Here is a 10,398-nt window from a genome sequence, read left to right as displayed (position 1 = left end):
TGGTAATCCCTCATCCTCCAGTAACCCACGTTCTCTACCCAAAATCCAGCGCAGTCAGCCATTTGTCATGTCTCCTATTTGAAAAATACACCTGTGCCCTAATGTCCACTGTTATATCAGGAAACAAGCTCAGGCCACAGACTGGGAGAAAATATTTGCAAATCACAAATCACAGTGTGATAAAGGACTTGTTTTAGAATACTCATAAAACCCTTAAAAAGGACCAATAAGAAAACAACTCATTAAAAAATGAGCAAAAGTATGGAGAGCTGAAGATGTACTCATGGGTAATAAGCACATGAAAAGATGTTCAGCAGCAGGTATCATCAGGGAAATGCAGGTGACAACAGTGATCTGCCATCACGCACTGTTAGATGGTGGGAATCCAGACAATGATAAGTGTCACCTGCTGAGCAGGACAGGGAGCCACAGAAAGCTTCAGTCACTAACGGCGGGGAAGACAGAACAGCACAGCTGCTGTGGGAGAAGGTCAGCAGCTTCTTACAAAGTCAAACATAGACTAAGCACACAAGCTGCTGATCCCCCTGTAAGGTATTTACCCAAGTCATTTGAGAACTCATGTTTGCACAACAACCTGCATGCAAATCGTCCCAGTGGAACAGCCGTCACCTGTGGGCTGTACTTCGTGACTTCCTACAAAGACTATGGACAGGGACAAAGCCAAAGAAGGAACTTCACAGGGAGCATCTGGATTAGATGACCTCAAGCTAGGGGGTGAAGGTCAACTTCATCCATGATGAGCGAGTGATCACTGTATGTTCTTGCAATGTTGTGTGGAGAACAGCCTGCCCAGGTGTGGTTTTCCCAAACCCCACAGCATCCCAGCCTGATTCACAATGAGAGACAGTCTACAAAGTACCCATACCATCTCCTCAAACATGTCAGGGTCATGAAAAACAAGGACAGTCTGAGACACGGTCACAGCCAGAGGAGCCCGAAGAAGCCATAATGGGACTCAATGAGGCCACTTGGATGGGATCTGGGGAGAGAAAACAATACCATGACAGCAAATCCGGTGTGGAGATCAGTAGTAATGTATGAATATTGTGTCATTAGCTGTGACAAATGCACGACAGTTAGATTGGGGTTAACGACAGGACAAGAGAGTTTGGGGTGCTCAGGGACTCTGCACCAACCTTGTCACTTCTCTGTAAATCTCCAACTATTCTATGATAAGAGTGTCTTTTGTAAAACAGCCCTCAGAGAGGGAATCAGTCCAGGACCATCGAGGATCTACTTTTCAGTTTTCCTGGACTTGTGATCCAGGGACTGGAGAGAGGGGTCAGGGGAGGACAGATGGCAACTCAGACACGGGGCAGGGCTCCAGAGCGCTCCTCTCTCCGGATCCCTGTCCCACCGCTGCACCTGCCCCCCAGCGCTGCTCAGTAGGCCCCTTACTCTCCACCTGGACACGGAGTTTGCAGTTCCTCCATCTGGACACGACTCAGCACAGCCTCGTGCGCCCCCTGGCGGTAAAGGACGGGAGCGCCGCAGCGCCCCCCCCCCCCCCCCCCCCCCCCCCCCCCACCGTGTGGCAACAGGGCTGAGAGCAGAAGACCTGAGGGGTCTTTGAGTTTCTCCCCAGGGACCTCCCCGGGGTCTCCTGGGCTCCCCAGCAGGGACACAGGGCTGTACACACAGGAGAAGGCCCAATCCAGGGTCAGTCTCCAGTTTGAATGATCTAACTATTTATATTCAAACAAATTGATTCTTCATTCTGCCTCTCCAGGCTTTCAATGCAGTTTACCTATGGAATTTTACTATGTATCTTTCTTTTTGTTCTAGAATTCCTATTTGGTCTTCTTAGTTCATTCTGCTTCTTTGTTCCAGTTTCCTGGAAATATTCCTTCAACACATATTTATTCAGTTCTTTGAACATATTTCCTGAAGCTGCATGGTGCCAATTCCCACATCTGGGCGCACTGGGAATACGTTTCTGTTGACTTTCTCAATAGAGTCACACATTTCTGTTTGAATAAGTCATACATTTCTTTGTATGTCTGATAATATGTTCTTTAAAAGTGGATTATGCAATTTATATTTAAACAAATCTGGAATCTATTTTATTTTTTTGAAGAATGTTCTTTTCCTAGAATTGTTGAACCTGCACAGACCCTACTATGGTCTGAGCCCCTGCAGTGCTGACAGCTGTTGCCTGTGCCCTGTTTTTCTGCATCCAGTGACTGCATTTTCTCCCTGGGTCCTGAGTGAGCTGCCCTCTGTCTGTTCGATTAGTGGCCACTCAAAGATGTGCAGTTTCTACTCAGATTTTGACACTCACCTTCGCTGTGGTTACCTTGTTCCTGAGATTTCCCCGAAACTTCCAAGTGCCTTACCAACCATGAAGTCTGACATTTGATGCATTCATCCAGTATTGAAAGGAAAGGGTTAAGGTGTAGGCAGGGAGAGGCAGGGGTCCTCTCATCACTCTGGCTGAGAGACAATTCCTGGCAGGCAGAAGCTCTAAGTCAGAGTCAACAAGAGATAAGGAAACAGACCCCTGGCCTCCAATGGGTCGAATGGTTGGGAGTTCTTTGGCAGCTACAGTGTATCACAGAAAATGACCAAACCACAAAGAAGTAAGTCATTAATGGTTTCTCAATGGTCCTTGCTCAAGCCAAGATGGCACAGGACTCTCAAGGCCATGAGCTTCCCAGTCAGTTCTCAAGAAGAGACTGCCACTGAAAGCCTCAGTGGCAGCCCTTTTGGACCCTTCTCACTCTAGAGAGGGTTGTCTTCCTGTTCTCACCTTTACTAATCAACTTTCACTTCCCTTCACCTCCCCTTTTTAAAAAGATTTTATTTATTGGACAGAGAGAGATTGCAAGCAGGAAGAGAGGCAGGCAGGGGTGGGGGTGGGGAGCAGGCTCCCTGCAGAGCAGAGAGCCTGATGTGGGGCTGTATCCTGGACCCTGAGATCATCCTGAGCCGAAGGCAGAGGCTTAGCCCAATGAGTCACCCAGGCGCCCCTTCCTTCACCCTTCTGTGTCTGTGAGATTCATTCTTAGACTCCATGAGATAAGAACCCTGTTATCCTGTAACGTATGTGGCAAGTTGGCATGGAAAATCATCACACTTCATCCATCACAGGGACTCCTCTGGCCTGTGTAATGCAAATTTGGGTAATTTCCCCTTGTAAACCTTTTCTAGTATTTCCTGTGGGTCAAACACAGCTGGTTATTAGGCAGGATAAAATAAGGTGTGACCTTCCCAGCAAGGCAAGATCTCTTCTTAGGTTCCCAAAGGCTCTCCTTGGAGTACCTTTTTTTTTTTTTTTTTGACTTAGAGCACAAGTAGGCAGAGAGGCAGTCAGAGGGTGGAGAAGCAGGCTCCCCACTGAGCAGAGACCCCCCCCAAGGATGAGGGTCTTGATCCTAGTGATGAGGGAGCATGAGGCCGGCTGAAGACAAAGCAAAAGCTGGCGCCTTGTACCCCCCACCCCATCCACTTCCCCTCTGTCATTTGTGTAGCATCCCTCAGGCAGCCCTGACTGCCATGAACAATAAGCAAATAGTTAACTTGTAGAGCTCACAATCCTGCTAGACTTGAGTCTCCTTTGGCTTACAAATGTCCTAAATCTCACTAACAAAGATGATTGATAGCTGGATTGTGACATCCCACCAAAAAGTCTCCCAACTATCTTAATGTTAATGGCCGGTCTAAAGACAACATTGATCAAGCTTCAAGGGCTTCAAGGGCAAGGCCTAAGGTAGGCCTCGGACATCCTGGCACCTTGTAGGCCCTCTTTAGCATATGAAACTCCATTGAAACCTCCCTTCCCCTCACCTTCCCCCAACTGCAGGGTACATAACCTGCCATCCCTCACAACCCGGGGCAGCAGCTCTTCCTGCCCACGGGTCCTGTCCCCATGCTTTAATAAACCACCATTTTGCACCAAAGATGTCTCAAGAATTCTTTCTCAGTCATCGGCTCCGGACCTCAGCCCACCGAACCTCACCTAGGTTCTAGAACTTCATCACTAGTGATGAGGGAGCAGGAGGCTGGCTGAGGGCAAAGCAAAAGCTGGCGCCTTGCACCCCCTCTTCACCCACTCCCCTCCATATGTGTGGCATTCGTCAGGCACCCCTGACTGCCATAAAATGATAAATAGTTAACTTGCAGGGATCGCAATCCTGCAGAACAGGAATCTCCCTTGCTCTACAGATGTCCTAGAGACCTAAACAGGGAGGTTACCTTATCAATAGCACAAATTTCCAGAGGGAAATAACTCTCGGTTCCTGAAGCCCTAATGTCTCCCTCCCACCATAAACTGGAGGAGACTGAGGTAGAAGGGAATGTGAATGATAGCCGGATCATAACACCCCACCAAGAATCTCCCAACTATCTTGATGTTAATGCCTGACCTAAAGACGACATTGATCAGGCCATAAGGGCAAGGCCTCCTCCCGGCACCTTGTAGGCCCTCCCTAACATGTGAGAACTCTGTTGAAACCTCCCATCCCTTCCCCTCACCTTCCCCCAACCGTGAGGTATATAACATGCCGACCCTCACAACCCAGCAGCAGGGCAGCAGCTCTTCCTGCCCACGGGTCCTGTCCCCGTGCTTTAATAAACCACCATTTTGCACCAAAGATGTCTTAAGAATTCTTTCTTTAGTCGTCGGCTCCGAACCTCACCCCACCGAACCTGACTTAGGTTCTGGGACTTCATCACTATGAAGGATCCCAGGTCAGAACTATAGTATAGCCTATAAGTTTTAACATTCTTTTTATAACCAGCTTATGCTAACTAAGAAACTGTGGCCAGCTGACCATAGATAAGGGAGTCAGCAAGCAGCATAACAGGATAACGAATAGCAAAAATCTGTGTTTAACCCGGCTGTTTCTGGCTTCTGTATAATAATGCTTCTAATGCTGTGTTTAACCCAGCTGTTTCTGGCTTCTGTATAATAATGCTTCTAATGCTTTGCTAAGAAATGAAAAATTGCTTAAACCCTCGCTCGCTGTGTAATCAAATAAAGTTATACCCTTCCCCTGTTAAGAATTTCCCCTACTACTAAGTAAAATTGATAAGGGTTGTCTCCCATACCAAGGCCGGAGACATGCGGTTCAGCACGTATACAGATAAAGGTTAGAAACGTGCAATTCAACACGTACCCTCTACTGTATACTACCTGAACGGTGACTGGCCAGAATGTATGGTTGGTTTTAAAGGATTGGCTACCTGTGTGTAGGCCTTGCTGTAATGCTTTTGATGAAGTTCTAGAACCTAGGTGAGGTTTGGTGGGCTGAGGTCCGGAGCCGATGACCAAGAAAGAATTCTTGAGACATCTTTGGTGCAAAATGGTGGTTTATTAAAGCACGGGGACAGGGCCCGTGGGCAGGCAGAGATGCGGCCGCCCCCGGGTTGTGAGGGGTGGTTGGTTATATACGCAGGAGTTGGGTAGGTGAGGACAAAGGGGTATTCAGAAGGGCTATTGGGGCAAAGAATACTATCAGGATATTGAAGGCTTAGTTACTATCAAGTAAAGACAATTGAGAGTCTCCTGGTGGAATGTTACATTCCTGCTATCAAGCATCCCTGTTAATGAGATTTAGGTTTAAAGACAATTGGGAGTCTGGTGGAATGTTACATTCCTGCTATCAAGCATTATTTACTTTTAGGCTTGAGGAACTGAGTTCTGTGTCTTTGGAAATTGGGCTATTCATAAGGTAACTTCTTTGTTGTAATCTCAAGGACATTTGCAAACCAAGGGAGACTCCTGTCTTGTAGGATTATGATCTCAGCAAGTTAACTATTTATCATTTTATGGCAGTCAGGGGTGCCTGAGGAATGCTACACCTATGGAGGGGAGCGGATGAAGGGGGGGGGTGCAAGGTGCCAGCTCTTGCTTTGTCCTCAGCCAGCCTCCTGCTCCCTCATCAATTCCTCCTAATGGATTTGGGGTTTCTCCCTCATTTCCCAGGTTAATGGGTATCATTGGAACCCACTGTCTCTGGTTAGTCTGCTGCAGGATGGGGACTTTAGGAAATATCCTCAGGCAGCTGCTGAAACTTCCCTTGTTTTGGGGACGTTCCCTGTCTTCTCTGGCCTGACATGGACTGCCTACTTCCACTCTGGTGGAAAAACAAACAGAAATCTGCATCTGCTCATCTGTCCCAGCTGACAGACTTTAGAGCAGGAACATTCTCTGCCTTCTGGGGGGCACTCTGCCTCTTCTGCCATGCCCTGCCCCTCCTCCTGTTTCTGCACCACCTGGGGTGTGGACTGAATACACTGCTCATTTCAGATTCCCCACCAAGGTCTCAGGAAAAAATTGACAATGGGGAGCAAACTGATTTCTAAAGGAGAATCCAAGTGAAATATAATTGGATATTTAAACTAATTTAAGTTTGTTGGTTTAATTAAGATAAATATGTCCTTAAAGTTATCAGCATTAACTTTTTATTTTATTTATTCTACCAAGATTTAATGAAGGTCAAATAAGCTTTTGTGATCTCTGTTATAATTTTTTAACAGAAAGATAACTTAAAATGATGGTTAATTTTATGCCTTGGAGTTTTCATGGATAATTGGTTAAGATAGCTTTAAAAGTCTTTGCTAACCTGAAGCTTTAATGTTTTGCTTGGATAATAAATTGGGATTAAATTCATTGGATATGTAGCTCTTTTTCAAGCAGAATAAAGTACTAAAGCATAGTACTGGGCATAGACTTGTGCTTTTGACTTCTTATTACAAAGAAACTAATGATAGTTGAGTTTGTTGTAAACATGCTTTGTGCTTAACTGATTCATAAATTTGCTGTCTAAAAAGTTCCAGTATAACAGTTATAATTGGTTACTGCTTAATTTTCACTAAAGACTAAGGTTTCTAAGAGTGCAGAATTCTGCTAAGTATAATTAATACTGATGAAATTAAGGGAAACAACTCTGTATGTAGAAAAGCAGGAGATATGTAAGAAAGATATAAGAAATGGGAATACATTTTTGTTAAATGTAAAAAAAGATAATTTTGTGCTAAATAAGATTGATTATTTCAAAAGAAATGGCTCAGTACAACATCTAAATGCAAAAAGTTTTAGAGGGTTTGTAAAGGGAAATCTTTGGGAAAGAATTGTCATATATGGTCAGAATGGACTAAGATTGAAATAAATTTTTTAAAAAGATTTTATTTGTCAGAGAGGAGGAGAGGTACAGAGAGAGAGAGAGACAGAGCGAAAGAGAGAGAAGCAGGCAGAGGCAGAAACAGGATCTCCACTGAGCAAGGAGCCCCAAGCAGGGCTTAACCCCAGGACCCTAGGACCCTGGTGATGAAGTCCCAGAACCTAAGTTAGGTTCAGTGGGGTGAGGAGGTTCGGAGCCGACGACTAAAGAAAGAATTCTTAAGACGTCGTTGGTGCAAAAGGTGATTTATTAGAGCACGGGGACAGGACCCGTGGGCAGACGGGGATTCGGCTGCCCCGGGTTGTGAGGGTCGGCATGTTATATACCCTGTGGTTGGGGGAAGGTGAGGGGAAGGGATGGGAGGTTTCAACAGAGTTCTCACATGTTAAGGAGGGCCTACAAGGTGCGGGGGGGGCTTGCCCTTATGGCTTGATCAATGTCGTCTTTAGGTCAGGCATTAACATCAAGATAATTGGGAGATTCTTGGTGGGGTGTTATGATCCTGCTATCATTTACATTCCCTTCTACCCCAGTCTCCTGCAGTTTATGGTGGGGAGAAACTCATTAGGGCTTCAGGAACTGAGAGTTATTTGACTCTGGAAATTTGTGCTACTGATAAGGTAACCTCCCTGTTTAGGTTTCTAGGACATCTGTAGAGCAAGGGAGATTCCTGTTCTGCAGGATTGCAATCCCTGCAAGTTAACTATTTATCATTTTATGGCAGTCAGGGGTGCCTGAGGAATGCTACACATATGGAGGGGAGCGGGTGGAGAGGGGGTGCAAGGCGCCAGCTTTTGCTCTGTCCTCAGCCAGCCTCCTGCTCCCTCATCACTGGGACAATGACCTGAGCTGAAAGGCTTAACCACCTGAGTACCCAGGGATCCCTGAAATAAGTGGGTTTTAAAGGTGCACTGATAGAAGGTTGAAATTCCACTTTCTTTCACTTAAAAAAGACAAAGTTTTCTTAAATTAATGTTCTCCTTTTGGTTAGAAAATGAAAAAAGTTGTTTTCTCTTTATCTGCCCAGGAAAACCAGTTTCTGTATTTTGTCTTTTCAGGTCTTTGATTACTTAGTTAAAACTTCTCAGGATTTTGTTTTTGTTTTTGTTTTTTGTTAAGATCTTTATTTTTTATTTGAGAGGGAGTGAGAGAGAGTATGCGAGGGGAGAAGGTCAGACAGAGAAGCAGACTGCCCTTGGAGCTGGGAGCCTGATGCAGGACTGGATCCCAGGACTCCAACTCCACTTAGGGATCATGACCTGAGCTGAAGGCAGTGGCTTAACCAACCGAGCCACCCAGACACCCCAAATTTCTCAGTTTTAAAGGAGGTAAGTTTTGCTAACAATTACATGACCCTACTTACTTGCCTTTGGAATCTTACGTCACTTTGGTCACATAAATAAGTTTTGGGTTTTACAATAATTTGTAGTCCTACTTAGGCATATCCTTTATAGCTGAAGTTTTTCATAAACTTCCATGAAATTTACATTGTAAATGAGGTCTTTTTGACCAATTAGGCTTGTTTACCTGGTATGTTAAGTTACCTGGAAAGCACCCTCAAACAAAAATGATAAGCCATATGTTATGCTTTCTGGGCAAATGCTATAACTCTTCTAAAGATGACATGCAATTCCTAAAGCTTTAATATATATGTAATATATTATATATATGTAATAGGGTCATCACAACATTCAAATTATTAAAATGTTGTATGTCACAGAAGTAATTGAATTTTCTTATCAATTGCATTTCAGTCTTTTGTCATTTATAAATTGAGTTTCATCCTCAAGAAGACTCATAAAAAGGACTTTTAGGGGGCATCTGGTTGGCTCAGTTGGTTAAGTGTCTGCCTTCAGCTCAGGTGGTGATCCCGGGGTCCTGGGATGGAGCACCCCCGCATAGGGCCCTCTGCTCAGCAGGGAGCCTGTTTCTCCCTCTCCCTCTGCGTGCTGCTCCCCCTGCTTGTACTCTCTCTCCCTCTGTCAAATAGATTTTTTTTAAAGGTACTTTAGAAAAAAACACAGGTTTTTGATGTCTTCAAAATCCTAAACTTAAAATGGGTAAGAGTTTCTTGAACTAAATAAAAGCTGTATTTAAACTAAACAAGAATCAGTAACATGGGACTAAATAAACTAAGAAAATGATTATAGTTTTGTGACTCTTGTTTAAAACATTTCTGGTTCTCCAATGTTTGGTCTTCCAGGTTAAGAAAACTCTCTCTTAAGATAACGTAAATATTCTTTCTTCTATGGCAACTATACTCATATGCATAAGCTCAGTAAGAATCTGTTCTCCTTGTGATGGGACACCATTGGAAACATGGGTTATTTTACCAAGGCTTTGACTGGAATGTCATATTTGAGAGAGACATGCATGGACTCAGAGATGACCAAACAGCTTTAAGGATCTGAGGTTGTCTTTATGAAATGTGGAGCCTTAAAGCCCCTTGGAACTGTTGCCCTGATACCTTGCTTACAGAGTTCCCAGCAGCCTCACCAGTGAGCAAATAATGCCACTTCCTGGCGGGCACAGGAACCTCAGACAGTCTGGGAGCTCATGAAGAGGAATTCAGCTGCCCACATCCACAGCTTTTGCACATCTCTGATGGCACGTACTTGGCTTGGCTTCTGGCCTGGAGAGGCTACTGAGAGTTCCACCCAGAGATTCCTTGCAAAAAGTTCCAACAAAGCAAACTTTAAAAGATCTATACAGCTAATTGCTATTCTTGCTGAGCTTACATAAATAATTAAAATAAGTTCATTAAAATTGGACTTGTTTCCAAATTAATTAGTCTTGATTTGGCTGTTTCTGAAAATGAGGGTTATTATAATAGAGAGAAATTATGTTTTAGTAACGTCTTTATAGATGTTAAATTCTAGCTCTGATCATCTTTAAACATTTGTTGTTTGCCTAAGCTAGACAACCTGAGGTAAACTTCAGAGAAATTGCCACAATAGCCCATGTATGGGCAATCCTCATGCTTGTTATTCTGTGGGGATAATAATTTTTTTTTTGAGATTTTATTTATTTATTTGACAGACGGAGATCACAGTTAGGCAGAGAGAGAGGAAGGGAAGCAGGCTCCCGGCTGAGCAGAGAGCCCGATGCTGGGCTTGATTCCAGGAAATGCCTATCGGCCCTTCCCTCCTCTGGGAGCTGCTGGGGACTGAGATGTTCATGACCTCTGCCCACATGGGCACAGCCCTGCAGCAGAGCAAGTGGTGGCCACCAAGGGCCACGAACAAGGCCTGGG

Source organism: Mustela nigripes, chromosome 5 (assembly GCF_022355385.1).
Source record: "Mustela nigripes isolate SB6536 chromosome 5, MUSNIG.SB6536, whole genome shotgun sequence".
NCBI classification, from domain to species: domain Eukaryota; kingdom Metazoa; phylum Chordata; class Mammalia; order Carnivora; family Mustelidae; genus Mustela; species Mustela nigripes.
This window is presented reverse-complemented; position numbering follows the sequence as displayed.